Source organism: Haliotis asinina, chromosome 14 (assembly GCF_037392515.1).
Source record: "Haliotis asinina isolate JCU_RB_2024 chromosome 14, JCU_Hal_asi_v2, whole genome shotgun sequence".
In the NCBI taxonomy this organism is placed as follows: domain Eukaryota; kingdom Metazoa; phylum Mollusca; class Gastropoda; order Lepetellida; family Haliotidae; genus Haliotis; species Haliotis asinina.
This window is the reverse complement of record NC_090293.1, coordinates 16,890,576-16,910,961: the sequence shown is the minus strand read 5'-3', so window position 1 is coordinate 16,910,961 and position 20,386 is coordinate 16,890,576.

Sequence of the window (20,386 nt, the reverse complement as noted above, 5' to 3'; positions counted from 1 at the left end):
AAGTTTCCATATAGAGTCAGTATGTGTGTTTGCTTAGTAAAGACGATATTAATCAGGAGACAGTAAATATAATGGCTGTTTAGACATGAAAACAAGCTGATGGTCAATTTGCATGAGGAACAAAGGCAACAGTGTGTTTGTCGTTGCGAAACCAGTAAAGTAACCGTATAAATACGAACCTAATGTCTCTGTAGATGAAGAAGTGGATGTTGAGGCAGATCTACGACCTGGAATTAGCAAACAAAATACATGCCTTATGATGTAACTGCTCCCTTCAGATGATTTTGTTTGTAGAACTGGATCCTCGTTTTCAATGTTAGATGTCAAGCATCAGTTTGTCTTTTTAAGACGTTATTGTTTACAGGTCGATAACACATACATGTAGCCAGAGCATTTTGGATTTGCACTTTATGTAAATGTCAAGGTTCCATATCATGTCACCGTAACAACGCATCATTATGTGCGTTTGTCTAGTAATCAGGAGATGGTAAATATAATCGTTATTTCAGCATGAAAGCAATCTGTTGGCTATCGTGCAACAGGAGCAAAGGCGACTTTGTGTTTGTCGTTGTGAAACCAGCAAAAGTCACTTTGTAAATACGAACCTAATGTCTCTGTAGATGAAGAAGTGGATGTTGAGGCAGATCTCCGGCCCGGTTCTAGCAAACAAAATACATGCATTATGACCTTTTTGGTAGAAGTGGATCCTCGTTTTCAATGTTTGATTAAATGGCTCGTTGTCAAGCACCAGCTATTCTGATCAAGACTTTGTCATTTACAGATGGATATCCCTTACGTATGGCCGTCTAGTCAGAGAATGTTTGACTTGGACTTATTGTAAAGGTCAAGTTTCCATATAGAATCACCACAATTTCTCATCTGTATGTGCGTTTGCTTGGCAATGGCGATGTTAATCAGGAGACAGTAAATATAATGGTTGTTTAGTCACGAACACAAGCTCCTGGTCAACTTTGAAAAGGGGTAAAGGCGACTTTGTTTTTGTCGTTGCGAAGCCAGTAAAGTCACTTTGTAAATACGAACCTAATGTCTCTGTAGATGAAGACGTTGATGTTGAGGCAGATCTACGACCTGGTTCTAGCAAACAAAATACATTATGATGTAATAACTCTCTTCAGATGATTTTGTTTGTAGAACTGATTCCTCGTTTTCAATGTAAGATTAAATGACTCGCTGGCAAGCACCAGTTTGTCTTGTAAAGACTTTACTATTTACAGGTTGATATCAGATACATATAGCCAGAGCATTTTTGATTTGCACTTTATGTAAATGTCAAGGTTCCAGATAGAGTCAGCATAACTACGCACCAGTATGTAATTTTGAAATTACGAACCTAATGTCTCTGTAGACGAAGAAGTGGATGTTGAGGCAGATCTACGGCCCGGTTCTAGCAAACAAAACACATGCCTTATGATGTAATTGTTCTCTATTAAAGACAGGTCGATATCGCATACGTCTCGTCAGAGAATTTTCGACTTGGACTTTATGTAAGAGTAAAGGTTCCATAAAGGTGTCACCTTAATTACACATCAGTATGTGTGTGTGCCTAGTAAAGACGATATTAATCAGGAGAAGGTAAATACAATGGTTGTTGTTAAACAAGCTCCTGGTCAATGTGGAAAAGGAACAAAGGCGATTGTGTGTCACATGTGAATACGAACCCAAGGTTTCTGTAGACGAAGACGTGGATGTTGAAGCAGATCTACGACCTGGAACTAGCAAACAAAATACATGCATTATGATGTAATTACTGTCTTCATAGTTGTCTTTTTTTTGGTAGAACTGGAAACAAAATTCGTGCATTATGACCTTTTTGGTAGAAGTGGATCCTCTTCTTCACTGTTAGATCAAATGGCTCATTGTCAAGTATCAGCTTGTCTGGTAAAGACTTTATGATTTACAGATGGATATAACGTACATGCAACCACAGTATTCCTGCCGTGGTCTGTATGTAAAAAGTAAGGTGCCAGAGGGATTATCTATACTTTTGAGTGAGTGAACTTGGTTTAACGATACTTTTAGCAACGGTTCAGGAAATATCACGTCGGGGGTGAAATTGACTTCCTACATTGCAGCCATGTGGAGACTCGTACCGGTTCTTCGATCTCACAAGAATAACGCACCAGTATATGTGTGCCATGTTATAAGGACGTCAAGAAGACATCTTTTCAAGTCGTCAAAATTCTGTTATTGCAATCTCAACATTATGTCGAATAAAATGAAGGATTCCGTTAGGAAATAGTATTGGACCAATACGTTTTTGCTGAGACGGAGGGTTTTTAAAATGGGTTTTTTTCGAAACATAAAAATGTTTGTTAGTAATTGTATCTGTTCCTTTGGAGGACCACATAAAACGAATAAGGTCAAACCTGTTGGCTACCAACCTGATGTCTCATCTGACGTAGATGTTGATGTTGACCTAATATCTGTATCAAAGATTCCCAATATTCGAGTTCGTGAAAACGTATCAGTATGTAGGCTATCGATGTATCGGTTACAACCATAGACAGAATAAGACAAAAGCTCTCCAGTCTGATAGTTTCTTTTTAGTGTAAATAATACACCGGTCTGCAAAATGACTCAAACTACGGTTTGACACAAACTTTTTACTCATGATGTAAACAGATAAACAGAATAATTTTGCTGACACAGCTTTTAGGCTTGCATGGATAAATATTACAGTGCGTGCTTACCTCCTTTGTTTCCTGCAAAGGAACACGGGATGCCTGAAAAACAAACAACACATAACACATGTGTAACAATGATGAAATATAACACCAGTAACGAGATAACCATTTCAAGGTATAGATATATATTTCGCCAGACATTAAAACAAACGAACGTTATCTTCAATGTTAGAAATACCATTTGTGGCGAACTATGGCATTCTCGAAGTAACTCTTTGGTCCGTGCCTATGCTTAAGTTAGTCATCATTATATGATTAAGTGGAAAGTTGGGTAACGTGAAGTATTTACAGTTCAGGTGACTTCAGCTTCGGTAAAAATTCTGGACAGGACATGTAATTATTAATTTAAAGTACAGAGGCTTACTGATGGCGATCAGAAACACGATGACTGTGGTGTTCTTCATGATGTCCCTGTTGATAGCGTTGTGTTTTCGGCTGTTGTGTGCTGTCACTGTTGGGTGTAAATGGCGAGACTTCGCATGTCGTACTTATACCCTGTGGTGTATTTATTATGAGATGTTTAATGTTTGAAGACGTGTGTTCATTGTTTGTAGAAGTGTGGAGGTATTTGTCCGTTATGTCACCCCTCTAATTGTCACTCAATAATGGCTGTTTCACGATGCCGTAAAATGTCAAATAAATATCGTCGTTTAATGTCCCTGCGATGATGGAGACTGATTATTCCCTGTCTGTCAATCAGTGATGGTCATTTTACGATGTCGTAAAATGTTTTATAAACACGCTGGTGTACTACTTCCTGTGAGCATTCTATATACACACATATATTACGCCATTCCCATTTCCATTCTGTGTCTGTCTGCCTTGATTCATACACACGCCTATGATAAAGTCCAAGTTAAACGAGGGAATGTCAAAGATTTGGGAGAAGCTCTTATATACTATGGCTATGTCGCTTTCATTTCTCTCTTTGGACTTATTTGTTAAAAAATACGCTCGAACATCGATTAGAGGTTACCAGGATCCTGGTTTCCATGGCTTTGGGACAACGCCGTTACCTACCAGGTAGATGACGTTTACCTGTGAGCATCCCACACATGGGATGGCGTGTCCTTACCCGAACTACGGTAAACCCCCTTACTTCGGTCCTGACGATGGGGGATGAGTGAGAGGTACAGTGTCAGTACCCGGGGACCGTTGGGATTTTACCGTAGTTCCTCCAGTAACCACAAGACGATGATCTTCATTTAATAGGTTTATTAAGACCGTGTTGCTGGTCAACCCACGCTATGGGCAGTCCATAAGACTTCAGCCGGAAAGCTTTAGTCTTAAGCCAAATGCCGGTGCTTTTTAAGTTGTTGACCTAATTAAGAGTTTCTCAGACGATTCCTTGTGACCAAACACCAAGAGTGGGAGCGCACTAGACACCCACCTTTGGACTTTGCTACCGCTTAACGTCCTACGTCATGGCCAGAACCCTTTTCCTTTTGACCATTGGTCACCAAACCATAACCCTGCCTAACTTTTTCACTCCCCACTTCTATTTTGTACCTTAATACCATATTCGTACGACTGAGTTGGATTCCAAGAAACTCCGAGTTTCTACCGCCTAACCATATATGTCTCGTTGAATACTACGAGGTCTGATACCGAGGTCCCCGGATAAGTTGCTCCATCTTGATAGTATCGTCCCTATCCCTTTACCTAATCTATGAATCATCTCAACTTGCCCCAACAAGCTCTAACGACCTACTTTCGTGCTTATGACCTCCGCTGCCGAATACCTACCATCCAGACCTTGTTTATTATTTCCTACCTCACAGGCCTTATTTGTCATTTCATATCTTAAATAGATTATTAAATCCTTTAGTTATTATTATATCATTACATCTTAATCACCTGTTATTATTAATATCATTCGTAGATCTAAATATTGTAACAATAATCATAATTCCATGCCCATGATACTAGGACCGTTCTTAAATTTTCATCGAATGGGTGAACCTGACATACGCGAAAACACATTAAAACACGTGCTCTACAACATAATTCAAAAGACCAAATAATTCTTTTAAGAATAACTTTTCATGACACTGACTGGATTTGACGATCAGAAAATACACTACATTAACAGTCATTAGTCGACTCTAAGGAAGCACGTGGCCACACAAAGGATATCCGCCTGGACGATCGAGAAAGGTCCGTGATGACAGAGCACTATTTCGTCTGGCAAGACGCAGTTGTATGTCTAATGGCAAAGGGCTGTGTGAAAAGTGGAATAACCTCAACTTTCGTATGGACTCCAGTCCCTTCAATGTCGAGCAAGGTTTCAGCAGTTTGAGCCATGGTGATTATTTCTAACAACTCTTCAACGCTTCTTCGCGAGAGAATGTCGGTCGAAGTCGGGATGTCGACAGGTCGAAGTCAAGATGTAGGTTGAGGTTCCGACATCCTCGCGCGATATAAAAAATGCTTCAACACATGCACAATAATAAAGCAATTTCCGCACATTCAGTGTATTTGCACCATCAAGGTTTAAAAGTGTGCTGTATACATTTTGTGTGCACGTGTGGAAGACTGCAATCGACTTGCCGCCATGTTAGGATTCTTGTAATGCTAACGTTTCTTGGGCAACTGTAGTACGTCAAATTCTGTGTTAACAGTCAAGATCTTTGTCAGGTGGTGGAAATATGAAGGACCTTTCCGCTTTTCCAGCATTAGTAACAAAATAAGTCTGTCTACTGTTACATGAAGCATTGATTTGTCTTTGCATGTGTTTGTGACGCACTTGTCTGTAACCTCCAAGAAGATTCGCCCCCGCTCTCGATACTTCTGTGCGAAACTACGACAAACAAACCTGAATGCTCAAAGTGACTGAGGTACTGTGATAAAGATGATTCGATGTAGATAAACCGGTTACGGCATTTTGTGTTTGATTATGATATCGGGCAAACTTTAGATCGTGATTTTGACAGAAAACAGCGAATAGAATTAGGTTGCCTGATTTGAAGGTTTTAATAAGGCCATGTTCATGAACGGTAAGGGCTTCAAATACACACGTGTGTTCACTTACAGAACTTATCTCATGTTTCCATTTAAATGTTGTCTCTGAATGCTTTTGAGATTTTACGTGCGCCTTCCGACATTTTAAAGAAATGTAACCAAACTTTCGTTTGGTCATTTTAAACCAGCAAAGTTATACTGCAAGTTCTGTGAACTGGTAGACATCTCGTACATTAGATTGTTCCTGGACCCTCCAGTAAATATGTTGAGATCATTATTTTAAACTTATTTTGTTTTTCTATTTCGGACTTATAACAGCTTCAATAAATTGTTTTTAATTGTCTATTCATGAAGGAAAATGATATTTGTAGATGTTTAACCGATACTAGAAATGTACAGTTTGAAATATGGAACTGCTACTACAAACATTAGAATATGTTTTAAAACAAATCGTCATCATGATCATCATTATAAAAGCAGAAATAATGGAGAGCTTCACTAATGTTTTGATTGTTGGAATTGAAACACTATACAGTGAAAGCTGTCAAAACCGGCATTTGTCTAATCCAACAAGTTGTCAACACTGGCATAAAATCTAAGTCCCTTCCGTGGCTTGTACATTTATAATCAGCTCTACAATCTGGCACATTGTCTTAAACGGATTATATTTTGAGTCCCAGTGAGTGCCGGATTAAACAACTTCCACTGTAGAGTTGTCGTCCTTGTTTAAAGTAGTTCTGATATTCATACTAATATGAAATGCTTGAGTTTGTGTTTCTGTCTTCATCATAGTGCTGTGTTGACCAATCACTGAGACAGGATGATTTAATCGGTCCATTCCGGAACCCAAATTCGTTCAAGAAAATACAGTATCCAGTATCCAGTGAATAAAATCGATCTATTTTTTACTCAATGTGAACGACCACGATGCCAAATCACATACAGATATGTGGCACGTCAATTACATTTGCTATATTTCTCACAGGAGGTTGAATGACACCAGGGTATTTCATTTTGTAAATACACACGCGAAATACCTCAGCATATTATTTATCCACACTTTGAATCTGAAAAGGTCTGTATTATAAATTCACTGCAAAGATGGTTGCAAGTGTTCTCTACTACCTCAAGTTATTTCACCCAATATTTATGTTAAACCGCTTTAGTCGCAAATACAACCTATATATTACTATGTACTGATTTAGGGTTGTCGAGGGGTCTATTCAGTTGGAAATGTTGAACCCCATGCTTGTATTATTTTTAAAGTTACTATTTACACATTTCAAATCAAGTACAAAAATTTCATTAAGCAGATAAACCTATTGTGTTGAAAAATTAGATGAATGTTCATTTGAAGCCGAACGAGTAGCGTTATAAATTGTATCCCTACAGGTGGAAATACACTTGTATCCTCTACAAGGGCATACACATTGTACCTTCTACAGGGGGTATATACCTGTATCCTCAACAGGAGGATATACACTTGTATCTATTACAGATTGCGCGTGCCACTTCGGTAAATAAAAGCGATAACGCCCTTTTCTCATTCAAAGGAAATCCTTGCCAAGAGCATGGGGTCTATTGTACAACTGTGAGTGAATGATGAGCAGATATTTGGGTAAGCAGTATTATAGATGTATGATGTTGTTTGTAAGCGAATCCAGTCTGAATCAGACAATCCAGTGATTGTCACCATGTGATAGGATGACAGAGCATGTGTTTGTGAATCACCATGAAATAGTGATGACACCAGATGTTCGCGAAAAGGTGAGCCGAGCCTGTCCCACTGGTGGCAAAAGTTAACATAGTTTAGTCATTTTTCACCTGAAATAATCGGAAACCTATGGTACAAAACAGAAAATTGCACTGGAAACAATGCATCAAGTTTGGAAATTTTCCCAACATGTCTACCATGCCATTAACATATACCCTGTCTACCATAACAATAACTGCCAGTAACAGCGATCAGCGTCTGTCAACAGACAAACACCCCAAAACTTGGGGTGGACTGATTCTTGAGACCCCACCCCGGAAACTGTCACCTAGATATATTAATCTCTGAGTGTTATATTATTCAAGATTACATGGAAGTCCATTTGATTCACAACCTCAGTATCTTCTTCAACAAGCAACAACACACAAATATTTTACAGTGGTTTTATTATTGAAGTCTGGCGTGTGGTTACGTTCACATATTGAAGTGCGTACGGGCTTTACATTGGTCGTATTTTCAATGTACACATGCCAATAACAGTGCTATCGGCTTTACATCTTTTTGATTGGGTGTGGTGGAATCAGGCTTCAAACGTGATGACGAAGAAATTCTCTTCCTTGGCATTTCAGCATCACCCTACTCCGATAGGACAATCTCTCCAACAGGGTGACCTTTCAAACGTTTTCTTGGCTTACTGAGCAGGCTCTCCAGCATCTGAAAACAACGACATTTGAAAAAGTTAAGCTTGCACCATTTTCAGTCTCTTGTTCTAGATATATTTAGATACCGGACATGCATACCGGAAATACTATATTAAACCATGTTGTCTTGTATTCAAAACTCAAACGATTGTAAAATTAACAACAAATGAAATTCCAAAGGTTGTCGCTATTATATTTTTCATTTCCTTGTCTTTCAATGCTGACTAGCTTATTTTGAAATGCGTAAATTAGCTACTTTAATGTTATACACCACTTTTGGTAAGTATTCATTTAACATGTACACTATTTCTAGTGAGCGTCCAGTTATAAATGCATTCATTTTCGGGCTTATCAGTGGCTCTGCTTTGAATGTTTTGCAACCCGATTATTATGTCCCTGCAATAACTACGCTCACCAATAACTGGAAGATCGACCAGCCCTGTTACTCCATTCAAGAGGACACAGTCGTCTGATACAAGAAGAGAGAAACATTACTGGGTAAAATACATCAGGTTTCAAGATGTGTGAATCAGGTCATTGAATGATTTGCAGACATGGTAAGAGAACCCATTCAATGCAAAGGTTAGTAACATGGAAAACAAACGTATTTTGAAAACATATTCCCTCGTACTCGAGGCATATGTCATTTAACATCATTGTGTATTCTAAGGCAGTTTAAAGTACTTCAGAGCCATCAAATGTTGGCTTTATAGTATAACCATAAAACTAGCACGGTAGAATCTCAGTGTAAGTTCATTGAAACGGCCTACCTCCGCTGCATTCCTGACCTGGAAAGATATAAGGTCATATATGATCAAATATGGAATGTGGTTTCATTATCTAAATATAAATGTCCATTATTCCTCCATTCAGCCAAATATAATAGCGATGTATTACCGCGTAGGACGTTTGTTATTTGTGGAATGTATTCCCATAGTGTTTCCTGGCTAAGTGCTTTGGTTAAAGTGTTTATTGTCTCGTCATGGATACTAGTGCAAAGCACACGTCAGGTCTTCCAGATATATCAGTGAAATGATGCGGCGGAAGTTCGCCTTCACCCATATTCCCTCACTCTTGCATTCACGACAGACTGTAAAATTGAAGCTGCCTACCGTTGTCTCCGAGAAGCGTAGGTGCAAATCCTGAACTTTCTGGAATATATATTATCTTTACTTAATAATTGCCCGACACCATAATTACATCGTAAAACATCACAAGTACATGATACTCTATCACCATTACATATCCAGATGGAAAATGCAATCATACGTATGTGACATGTATGGTAAGGTTTGATATGGTCCCTATGTGGATCAGGTCGTTATGTTTGGTGACGTGTTTAAGGCTGCATAAAAAATTAAATGTTTCTCGGGAACATTTTTTTTCAAAAGTGACAAAGACGGTAGTGTTTTTTTAATAATTTTGATTTAAATAAAGTGATGAGGGAGGAACACATTTTTTTTCTCAGAAATACAGCTTGGGAAGTTTATCAGGTGTTAATGTGTTGTAGATTCAGTCACTCTCGTTCTTACAGACACTCATTCCTACGGTGGAGAAATGGATGATCGGGACGCGGCCAAATCAAAATTAGTGTTTTTTAAATGACAATGAAAAATTGTAACGCGCACAAATAAAAGTGACGCATCGATGCACCAGAAGCATTTCCCACTGTTTAGTTAGCCTAATTGTTTCTCATTGAGGGCCGTCTCAAACAGGGATTGTCTGGCTCAGATTTTGAGAACATGTCCACTTTTTAACTTAGCCAAAGATGTAACTACGATACAACGTTGCATCTAGGCCTGTATTTAAACGTAAGTGATGCAAGCACACAAGTTTATTCCATTCTTAAAGTACTTTAACTGCTAGTCAACTGTTAACAAACACACGATCAAATAGGGTTCGTTTTCAAAGTACGAACCTTCTGTAGACGTAGACGTAGATGTTGATGCGGATGTTGATGTTGATGCCGATCTACGGAGTGGACCTTAAAATTGAGATAATTCATGTATGTAGCGTAAAGCAGTAATTGCTGGTCAACTGTAGCTCCATACACATAAGGTTTGTCTCATTGCAGCTTTGCAAAACAAGTTTACACTGGTACATTTAATTTCTTAGAAACAAAACTCTTCAGTGAGTGAAGTTTTAGGCCGCTATTTAAATCCTTGAGGGGACTCAACCCCTAAAGGTTACAGAATTTCAAATATACTGTGAATGTGTAAACTATACATGCGCTACGCTTTCTAAATGGCCGTGGGTGTGCAACTATTCATGATAACTTTTCACGTTCAAGTTTATACATGGTCTTAATGGAAATAAGCTGTGGTGAATGTTTTGGGTCAGTATCTATGAGAAATGAATGCAAAATAATAACTTTGCAAGTACGGAATTCTACGCTACCCCACCACCTCCATAATTACGAACCAGGACCCTGTTTCACGAAACTCACGTGAGCCTAAGATCTCGTAACTTTTATCGTAGCATTTACACCTCCTATGTTACTGTATACCAGGTACAAATGCTACGAGGAAAGTTACGAGATATTAGGCTTACGAGAGTTTTGTGAAACGGGCCCCTGGGCCCTTATTCTCGAAACGTTCGTACCCCTAAGACTTCTTAACTCTGGTCGTAGCCACTGTGGTAAGAATGGGTTTAAGAGGTTCGTTTCGAGAATGGCTACGAACGTTTCGAGAATAGCTAACCAGTATATTATATGGTTGCCCTGTGATGAGGACAATAAGACACATTTTCATGTCCACAGAATTCATGTATAGCAATGTTAGCCATGCGTTGAACAGAACAAAGCATTCCGTCAGCAAACAGTACTGGACCAGCATGTTTCTTCTCAAGCAGAGGGCTGGTTATTAGCATATGTTTTCCACTCTGCAAACATATGAATGCCTGATTGCATCTGTTCCTGTGAAGGGCCAGTTAATATTGGTAAAGTTCAACTTGTCGGCCACCAACCTTGTGTCTCATCGGATGTTGATGTTGATGTTGATGTTGATGCTGACCTCACATCTGTAAAAATATTCAAAACGTATCAGCATACAGCATACGTTATAACTAAAAACTGATGGGGTTACTTGCCAGTCTGATGGCTTCGTTTGGAGGTAAGTAAATATAACAGTACTACATTGTGGCTCTAGCAACGGTCTGACAATTAGTTTTGTTCAGTATGTAAACATATGAATAGAACAGTTTTGCTGATTCTGTCTTTGAACTTGCTCAGATAAATATCACAGTAAATATGTTTACCTCTATTGTGTCTTGCAAAGGAACATGAGATGCCTGAAAATAAAACCCACATGAATAACAATAATGGAAAATGGCACGTGTAATATATACTTTGCGGTATGCTCATTTCAAATGACGCAGAAGAAATGTGATACATTCTTTGTCCTTGTAATAGATAATAAGGTACATGGACAAAGGTTTAACGTCAGATTTCCATTTTCGACATATGATGATATGACAGTAAAAGGGAGTAATTTTCAGATGGTGCGCTTTTATCAACATCAAAGAAACACGTCAATGACTCATTCTATCAGACATTAACAAACTTCAAACTAATATTTTCAGCAATACACGAAGTGACAAATCATCTCTAAATACGGTAAAACACAGCGTTAACGTTGTGTCGAAATTTGGAATTCTCGAAGTAATTGTTTGGTCCATGTCCATTCTATATTTAGTCATCATTTTGCTGTGCAACGTCGGTTAACTCGGTGTATTTACTGGGGACCCTTCATCTTCAGCACAACGGATCTTGACTGTACATACTGATGTAAGAACACTTACTGATGACAATCAGAAACACGATGACTGTGGTGCTGTTCATGATGTCTCTGTTGATAGCGTTGTGTCTTCGGCTGTTGTTCGGTGTCACTGTTGGGTGTAAATGACGAGGCTTCGTTTGTCGTACTTATACCCTACGCTCTATTATTATTAATGAGATGTTTAATATTTGAAGACGTCTGTTCAAGTGTGGAGGTATTTGTCCGTGATGTAATCTCTGTACCTCTCAACCAGTGATGGTCATTTTACGATGTCAAAACTGTGGATATCTGTAAACTCATATAGATATTGCCCTTTCCCATTAGGACTATATATGTGTTTGTCTACTTTCATTATAGTTAAACTTACCTTATTGTTTAACTTTCATCATAGTTCAGCTGGATCTCCGCAATACATTGGAACCACTTGTGAACAAATATTAAACACGTATTGTTGTTCTATACAGATAATGGTATTAGTAACATACTACTAGGATGGCTTAAGGAGATAATGGTGTAGTGAGTTGGTTGTAAACCCACTATTATTCAATGAATCCCTTTTACTAATTGAAAATAAGATGATATCATTTGAGAAATGAATTTTTTGTATCCAAATTTTAGTTGGGTTGAACATGTACTATAGTTGATTGCTTTCATATATAGTTTTACCTCCTAGTTCATAGCATTCGCAAATTGCACATCGCACTTACTGTTCTTAGAAACATAGTTTTCATGTTGTTGTCATTTGTACACTGTCGAAGTAAGTATATATTTATGTATTGTGTTCAGGAAAACTTAAGTTTTTTTATCTATTTGGCAGATTCACTTAAATTTCGATTTCGATTTGGAGAAAACATATTGCCAAGAGATGTCATCAGGACGACATGAACACTCTCCACAAGAGTGTATGACATGTGATGACACTGTTTATGTCAAACAATATTCATGAAATAACATCCTGTCATTTCACTAACTTTCCCCTATCAGAGACAAAGGCTACTTAGTTTGAACATAGTTCCCGTGTCAAACAATATTCATAAAATAACATCCTCGCATTTCACTAACCTTCCCCAATCAGAGACAAAACTTACTTAGTATGAAAATAGTTCCCGTGACTTTCCAAGCTAACAATTTCCTTGCTGTATCATGTGTTTGTGACGGATAGTGATTCACAAGTACAAGCTTATCATAAAGATAGAATGAAACGAGGGAATTTATTATGATTTCAGTGAGTGAGTGAGTGTAGTTTTACGCTTCAGTCACCTGTTTATATGGCTGCAGTCTGTAATTAATCAAGTCTGGACCAGACAATCCAGTGATTGACATCATGAATATCCGTCTATGCAATTGGGATGCAATGGCATGTGTCAATCAAGTCATCGAACCTGACAATCTCACTTATTTTGGTAGAGTGAGTGAGTGAGTTTAGTTTTAAGCCTCATTCAGCAATATTCCAGCTATATGGACCAGACAATCACGTGATCAAAAGCATGACCATCGATCTACGCAACTGGAATACGAAGAAATGAGTAAACAAAGTCTCGCCTTTATTTTTTACTCACACATTGAAACTGAGTATTGAAGTCGAAGTCTTTCGAGTCAAAGAAAGCTGTATTACAAGCATTCTCTGTCGTGTCACCGCTAACGTTTTACCCCCAAACAGCTATTTTCAACCATTTTATTCGAATGGAGTAGTAAAGGTGAAACTGAAATGTTTGATCTCCATGCTGATATGTTGTTTTTAAAGTTGGTATTGTAGCCGATTTCATGTTCTTGCCAGCTGTCTTTAATTTCAATCATTTTTCTAAACGTAAATGTATTCAGAAACTAATTTGTCCTCTTGCTTAAGCTTCCGGAGGAAATATTTGTTGGAGAATAAGGAAATGTCCTGAAAAGGTATATGATGTAAAAAGCAACACGTCCTTCTGATCCTCCCTTCATTGGATAGATGAGCGTTCTATAGAAACAGTAAGATAAATAATAAACTCTGCCAGCGGCAAGAGCAGTATTCAGATGTGTGCGTAACGTATTAAACATATAATTGACAGATCATAATAAAATATTCCGATTTACCACTGATAGAGGTTTCATCATAATGGCACACATGAAACAAAAGAATGTCAATGTGAGTTTCATCTGTTCTCGATATTTTGTATGAAAACCACGAAAGTCCAGAACTTGGATGCAATTTGTTTCCATGGACACATGGGTATAAATAAAGGTTGCCGTATCTAGGCATGTGTTGTACACGGTGTTCTACATTTACTTCTATTCACATTTGTTCATCGTGTAATGCGTCTCCTGTTATTTTCAGGGAAAAAAAGCACCTGATAAGAAAAAAGGTCCTGAATAGAGTCACTTTGCACACAGTTTAACACACTTTCCTCCCAGTAGTAAAACATATAACAAACTAAACAACATCATTATATTATTTGCAGTACCCGCAGTGGACTTAACGAACCTCCCTCAGTAGATGTCGAAGTGGAGGTAGAAGTGGACGTTGAAGTGGATGTTGAAGTGGATGTTTCCTCTGTAACAAGATAAATATGTAAAATGTAACATTTCAGTTGTGTGATTACAGATTTGCTGTTTCGTACTTGATGTTGATCAAGATTCAGTTCATCACTATACAACGGAAAATGAATACGGTCAGCATGTTTTCTGACAACAAAGCTCATATACGAGTAGGAAATCTCCTGATGAACGTGATAAAAGGGTGTGTATTTAGAATGGCGCTTATATTCAATGACGCAGTCTGGCTATAAGTTTCGGGTGAAGCCACCCTTTTTGTGTCGTTATTGCATCTGAGTACCAGCTTATCGCAATGTACCTCCCCGTTTTGTTGCTTACCAGGGAACATGTAATGCCTGTAAAGGAAATGTCTGAATGGGATAACATATCACCTCTTGATAAAATTCAAGCGAAAATGCCCAAAATCAGGTTGAAACTATCCTCACGATCTGTTTTGACTGAGAGCGCAATACCAGTATTGAGTAGGCTAGTTTCCTAGTGGCCCCTTCCAGTTGTGTACTACTTGTTTACTCTATCACATGCGTTTGCTGTTTGTCACAAACATACCATGTATACAAAGCTTATCACTATTTGGTTACATTCACATTTAGCTTGAAAACGATGTGAGGATCTATATGGAAACGTTGCACTGCGTAATAAAAAAGACGTTATATTCCACAATGCTGTATGTTTCATTTTTGTTTCACATACTGTGCTAACATAAAGAGGATAGCTGCCACATTCCCTATAAACAATCGCATTCGGGGTTTGGGGGCTAACATTAACAATTCTTTTACATGCATTTAAATGTACTTTTTCTAATTTATCAAAAGTTTAAGATCAATATGTAATTTCAATGGTGAAAAGTTGATCATTCACTTGTCTAGAGACGAAGAATTCGCCAACAAAACAACAGCTTTTATTGTGCTTTTATTTATTTGTGTCCACACGAGCGCGTCACGGTCAATGTCAGAGCCCGGATGTAGCGGCCTGGCCTTGGATGGTAACTCTTGCGATCTTGGACGGAATTGGTGTGCATGAAACTTCGAGATGTGGTGCGCTGATGAACGTTGAAATGTCGAGCAACTGCAGACTGAGACTCACCAACTTCAAGTGGATCATTCGTAGGAAGGTATTTTTTTGTGCATGTATAAACACTTAGCGAATTTCGTTTTCGCCTTCCCAATGAACACGAACAATAGGAGACAGTGTTTGTTCAAGCTCCCTCGACTAGAGGGAAGGAATCATTCGAACAGGTTGGAAACCAAACTACAAAGTTTACAGATCTTCATTTGTTCACATATTGTACTACTTAAACTACACACATATCCAAGCACACACTCACAGATCGCCATTTTTATAATTTAATATATCTGAAATATATACTTATTACACATATATACAGATGACTAGATTAACCTTATAGATTGGAAATACTAAATGGACAATATTTTAACCATGTACTCATTTAACAATGTACTACTCACAATATTTAAGCGTGTTTAAGAGCACAGCGTAGTCGAAGACGGCGAGATTTTGGGAATCCAGTCTAGTTTTCAGGTCATCCAGCTTTCTTTGCAGGTCCAAGTACCGTTTCTCCTTTTGGTGGGAGGCATTGCCCTGCCATGTACTGAACCAAATGCACCTCTGCTGTCTTATGTTCATCCAAAAAGAAGCGAATCAACTCGAACAAGTTTCTTAACTCACCCTCCAAACTGTTGTTGGGTCAAACAATAGTTGCATGATATCATCAGGCGACTACCTTCGGTCCAGTTAATGGTGACTTAGTCGGCCATCTGATGACATCGGTCGTCTACAGGCATATCAGCTGGGGTCATAGCCATAAGTGTGCCAAACCAACCCATTTTAGGAAACTTTAATTGCATTGTTATTATTGTATTATTATTGTTGTGAAAAAACATGACAAGATAATATCTATTCACTGACATAATCCTTCCTTAATCCCTTGTGCAAACAATGCCAAAACAACACCAATCATCCAAGAGTGCTGCTTTTCGCCTTCCCGGGAACAGCCGTCGTGTACTGTCGATTCCTGGCGGTCTGCACTGAGATTCTACTCCCTGAACACCTGTCTACTTTTGGAGGCTGCAATCCTCAAATGTGTATTGGGAGATGACGCCATCTGATTTGTACCTCATCTTGGTTTCGCGTGACACGTCCAATTTGCTCTTTTATGTTTTAGTGCTGGTGTTATTGATCACTTTTCCGAGCAGTTGGATCAGGTACAGAAAATCCAATCCATGGGCCCGTTTCACAGAGTAAACTTAAGATCTCGTAACTTCTCTCGTAGCATTCCTACCTCCCATACTGTAACATCCCAGGCTTACGAGAACTTTTTGAAACGGGATCCCGGACTTCATCGTGATTATATCACGTAACTATTATGTTATCCAGTGTTCCTAATCTTCAGAAAATAAGCAGGAAATCTATTTTATACGTGTTTATACGTCCACAGGGGAACGTTCTGTTTTTATCAAAATCCAATCTCCGTTGCCTATATTCCTACCCGGATGATAGTATGATACCGACCTACTCTCGTGATTATGCAGACACTGTTTAATTAAATGGTTTCAGTTAAGAAGTGTCTATTCTTTAAAGCACAGCATTAGGCGTATATTTTTAGGTTTTCACCCTTCATAATAATTTTCGCGCTTCTATAGCAGAGCGTGGTCAAGTAGTCACACCAAGCGAGATATTCATGGTCGAGGCCTGACAAATACAATATCAACACAAACGTGGGTATGACACTTTCTATTCGTTCAAAAATTCCATTTGGTTCTAACTGTTCATCTTTACAAGAGACCCCCGTGAGTAATGTTTCAGGGTCTTTTTTTCTAAGCTAACATTGTCATTTTATCACAACGTAATAATAACGTTGCAAATTTTCGTTCAGATCACGTTATGCTTTAGGCTCCTCACAACGTTACAGCAAAATGTCTTATAACTCGTCACGTGTTTTCTGTAAAACATTTCCCTTTGAGATTCTCCTTTATCACTATTCAGCTTTAGAAACTCACGACATGCAAACTGACGAACAAACATTGAAAAGAATTTCTGGTTTGTTTCTTATATACTGTTCAGAACGTGGAAAACTATTAAACCTTCTAGTTCAGTGTCTGACAATTGGAAGGTAACCATTAACGTTGAATACAAAGTAAACGTGGCAGTATAAAATACCATAAACTCCTGGTGAACTCTCTATGGCTTCAATTCAAACTCGCCCCAGCCCTGAACTCTTTAATACCAATCTCAATTGCTTCACATGGATCTAAAGTGTACATTCTTGCCTAAACATTTTCATACACACATTTTTGGCAAATGTAATGAGATAACTATCCTTGCCAGTCATGAACTTCTTTTCCTTCTTACAAGGACAAAGTCTGGACAAAGTATGCGCGTTAAAAGGTATTATTAATGTGTTTAGATCATATGTTTTACCACACACGAGAACTGCATACAGTTTGCATATATGTACTTGAAATGACGATTGATGCCTCATTTAAAGACGTAGGAAAAAAACGAAGAATCAAGTCTTTAATGCTAATCTCAATTTCTGCGCATGTATCTAAAAGCAGACATTTCTGTCCAAACGATTTGAATAGCTCACACCTTTAATGTTCTTTTTTCAAATGCAATTTCGATAATTATCCTTGCGGTTTATGAAGCTCTTTTCCCTCTTACATGTATGTAGCCCGTGTGAAAGGTTAATATGGCCTATAATATACAAAATACCCCAACATGCCTTTGGATATCATTTGCCGATGGCTGATACTTGAGGTTCCTGAAATCGTTCATCAAGAACCTGCGACATGACCTCAACACAAGTCATCGTATTTCAGTTGCAGAGGTCGGTGCTGATGCTGTTAATCACTGGACTGTCTGACCCAAACTTGATTATTTACAGACAGACCCAATACAGCTGAAATGTTGCTGAGTGTAGCCTAAAACTCGCACACTCAATATATCTTCGATAACTTACAGACAACAACTCACAAATGAAACATAATAAGACGTTTATTATCGAAACACGATGTCATCGTTTACAGTTCACTAAATTAGAGTGTCATCCCGGGGAACACTTCAGTCTGATTATTGAGCAGGTTCTCCATCTGAAATAACAACGTGACAAAACATTATGCGAACACCATTTCAACAACTTGTTTCTCTTTGATCTATGTGAACAGCAGAAGATGGAGTGAAAATAGAAATAAAAGGTAAAAGACATGTTTCTATCTTGATAACTTGAAAAGTGACTTGGAATGAGAAATCAAATGTTGGTCCTTTCCATGATTCATTCACTGTTCTGTGTATCTATTAGTCTTCTCCGACTGACGCACAAAGCAGACAATTTACTCTACCACGAGTAAAACACCATTTGGTAGGCTTTTTCATAGTACTTGGTTCATTTCTGAGGAACCAAGTGCTGATTTGTCTCTCTAGCATTTTCCCTTTAAGAGAATGCCTACTTACCGATAACAGGAGCATCGACCAGGACTGCACCGGTACAACCCTCTAATAAATGCATGAAAATATTTCGTTATATATAGATGTGGGTAAGTACACTTATTCTAGTGCAATCTGTCTATCTGCCTGTCTGTCTGCCTGTCTGTCTGTCTGTCTGTCTGTCTGTCTGTCCATCTAGATTCAGTACATACGCTGACGCAGCATTCACCTGATGGAGGAGTAAGAAAATAGCTCTGAAACGTATAAGGACTAAACAGAAGATATTGATATAACGTGTCATGTATTCAACAAAAGCAGTTGTTGATTTACAAGAACTGCAAAAAATTAATACCTATTTCAAAGTAGTTTTATTAGACTACTTGACACCTTTAAAATATTGAAGCATTTCTAGAGCTTTACAATTCTAGTTCATATTACTGATGAGCCCTTACCTCCGGTGCATTCTTGTGACGCACTTGTCTGAAACCTCCAAGAAGAATCGTCCCCCTCTCAATGCTTGTTGTGTGTGAAAATACGACAAACCAGGCTGAATGCGGTACTGTGATAAAGATGATTCCATGTAGTTAAACCGGTTACGGCATTTTGTGTTTGATTATTATGATATCGGGCAAACTTTAGATCGTGATTTTGACAGAAAACAGCGAATAGAATTAGGTTGCCTGATTTGAAGGTTTTAATAAGGACAGGTTAATGGACGGTAAGAGCTTCAAATACACACGTCTCTCATGTTTCCATTTAAATGGTGTCTCTGAATGCTTCTGAGATTTTATGTGCGCCTTTCGACATTTTAAAGAAATGTAACCAAACTTTCGTTTAGTCATTTTAAGCCAGCAAAGTTATACTGCAAGTTCTGTGAACTGGTAGACATCCCGTACACTAGATTGTTCCTGGACCCTCCAGTAAATATGTTGAGGTCATTATTTTAAACTTATTTTGTTTTTCTATTTTGGACTTATAACAGCTTCAATAAATTGTTTTAAATTGTCTATTCATGAAGGAAAATGATATTTGTAGTTGTTAAACCGATACTAGAAATGTACAGTTTGAAATATGGAACTGCTACTACACACGTTAGAATACGTTTTAAAACAAATCGTGATCATGATCATCATTATAAAAGCAGAAATTGTCGAGAGCTTCACAAATGTTTTGATTGTTGGAATTGAAACACTATACAGTGAAAGCTGTCTAAACCGGCATTTGTCTAATCCAACAAGTTGTCAACACTGACATAAAATCTAAGTCCCGACCGTGGCTTGTACATTTATCATCAGCCCTACAATCTGGCACATTGTCTTAAACGGATTATATTTTGAGTCCCAGTGAGTGCCGGATTAAACGGCTTCCACTGTAGAGTTGTCGTCCTTGTTTAAAGTAGTTCTGATATTCATACTAATATGAAATGTTTGAGTTTGTGTTTCTGTCTTCATCATAGTGCTGTGTTGACCAATCACTGAGACAGGATGATTTAATCGGTCCATTCCGGAACCCAAATTCGTTCAAGAAAATACAGTTTCCAGTGTTTAAAATCGATCT